At 42.5% G+C, this 2462-nt stretch overlaps 1 pseudogene; it reads left to right on the top strand.

The window, feature by feature from the left end:
* Nucleotides 1-384: 384 nt before the first annotated feature.
* LOC111721744 lies at nucleotides 385-2142 on the top strand (annotated as a pseudogene).
* The last annotated feature ends 320 nt before the right edge of the window (nucleotides 2143-2462 follow it).

Here is a 2462-nt window from a genome sequence, read left to right as displayed (position 1 = left end):
GTTGTCAGGCCCTGCCTGCCCTGTCCCCTGCCCCGTGCCCCCGCTCCGCCCCTGCGCCATGTTGTCCCACCTTACAGATGTTAAAATCTGGTCACCCTATTCTGGGAGTACATCCAAATTAAAAGCTTGATCTCAAAGAGGTATTTATACCCTGATGTTCATTTTAGCATTATTAGCTAAGAGTTAGAAGCAACTCAGATGTCCATTGACAAATGAATAGATAAAGTAAATGTGCCAGTCCCAGGCTGTGGCAGAGACTGAGGCTGCGAAGTGGAGTGGGTGGGGCAGGGGCCTGGGCGGGGGTTGTGCTCAGCTGTTGCTGTTGCTGGAGGATGGGGTGGGGGGAGGTGGTGGCAGGGGCAGTGGTTGGCATTAGCCTTGCCAAATAAAAACAAGGAGAAAGAAACACCTAAAGCAGGGAAAAGTTCAAAAGAAGGACAGCAAGACACAGTAGAACCAGAGCAAATTTCTAGCAAGAAAAACTGCCTTGTTGCGTCCCATCTACAGTCCTTCTAAAATTAAAGTACCAATCTTTCAGTACATGGTGAAGAAAGACAAATGGCAAAATTCTTCAAGGTTTAGCGCAAGCAGTAATAGAGAAGACTTTCCTCCTGCTGATCAAGAGAAGATTTTTATCCAGAAACTACGTAAGTGTTGTGTCCTCTTTGACTTTGTTTCCAGTCCACTAAGTGACTTAAAGTGGAAGGAAGTAAAACGAGCTGCTTTAAGTGAAATGGTAGAATTTATCAACCAAAATTGGAATGTGCTCACAGAGCCTATTTACCCAGAAGTAGTCCATATGTTTATAGTCAACATATTTCGAACATTACCACCTTCCTCCAATCCTACAGGAGCAGAATTTGACCCAGAGGAAGACAACCAACAATAGAAGCAGTCTGGCCTCATCTATAGCTGGTTTATGAATTTTTCTTAAGATGTTTAGAGTCTCCAGATTTCCAACCTAATACAGCAAAGAAATATATTGATCAGAAGTTTGTATTGCAGCTTTTAGAGTTCTTTGACAGTGGAGATCCTCAGGTGAGAGATTTTCTTAAAACTGCCCTTCACAGAATCTATGGGAATTCTTAGGCTTGAGAGTTTATATCAGAAAACAGATAATAATATGTTTTATAGGTTAATTTATGGAACAGAACATCACAATAGCATAGCAGAATTATTGGAACTATTGGGAAGTATAAGTAATGGATTTGCCTTACCACTAAAAGAATAGCACTAGATTTTCTTGTTGAAGGTATTACTACCCACCTTTGCACAAAGTGAAATCTCTGAGTGTCTATCATCTCCAATTGGCATACTGTGTAGTGCAGTTTTTAGAAAAGGACAGCACCCTCACTGAACCAAATGGCACTTCTCAAATACTGGCCAAAGACTCACAGTCTAAAAGAAGTAAAGTTTGTTAAGTGAATTAGAAGAGATTTTAGGTGTAATTAAGCCATTAGAATTTGTGAAGGTTGGCTCAGCACCTGTGGCTCAAGCGGCTAAGGCACCAGCCACATACACCTAAGGTGGCGGGTTCGAATCCAGCCTGGGCCTGCCAAACAACAATGATGGCTGCAACCAAAAAATGGCTGGGCATAGTGGCAGGCGCCTGTGGTCCCACCTACTTGGGAAGCAGAGGTAGGAGACTTGCTTGAACCCAGGAGTTGGAGGTTGCTGTGAGCTATGATGTCACAGCACTCTACCCAGGGGGACAGCTTGAGGCTCTGTCTCAAAAAAAAAAAAAAAAAGAATTTGTGAAGGTCATGGAGCCTCTTTTCTGGCAGTTAGCCAAGTGTGTCTAGCCCACATTTCCAGGTGGTCACGGGGGCACTGTATTAATAGAATAATAAGTACATCATGAGCTTAATCAGTGACAACACAGCTAAGATTCTGCCCATCATGTTCCCATCCTTGTACCAAAACTGGAAGACCCACTGGAACAAGACAATACATGGGTTGATATACAACGCCTTGAAACTCTTCATGGAGATGAGCCAAAAACTATGTGATGTCTGCACTCAACAGTTTAAAGCAGAGAAACTGAAAGAGAAGCTAAAAATGAAAGAACAAGAAGAAGCATGAGTCAAAATAGAAAATCTAGCCAAAGCCAATCCCCAGGTACTAAGAAAGATAGTAACATGAAAATGTCCAGGGTGTTACTTGAATGTTTTTCTAAGATAGGATTACATCTTCATCATGGGAAGGGAGGAGATCAGTTTCACTGATGTTGTATATGAAAATGTCTACATTAGCCTAAGAATATGGGGAGAGGGGAGGGAGAAGGGAGGGGGGAATCGGTGGAGGGAGGGGGATTGGAGGGATCACTTCTGAGGTTTATCTTACAGGGGTACAAGTGAATCTTTCTAAGAGTAGAATGTGAACGTTTTAAAACAATAACTGAGAAAATGACATGAAGGCTGTGTTGACCAGTTTGATGGAAGTATTTCGGATTGCATGTGAAA

Source organism: Otolemur garnettii, unplaced genomic scaffold, assembly GCF_000181295.1.
Source record: "Otolemur garnettii isolate 467f Iridium unplaced genomic scaffold, OtoGar3 scaffold00018, whole genome shotgun sequence".
Classification (NCBI taxonomy): domain Eukaryota; kingdom Metazoa; phylum Chordata; class Mammalia; order Primates; family Galagidae; genus Otolemur; species Otolemur garnettii.
This window is presented reverse-complemented; position numbering and strand designations above follow the sequence as displayed.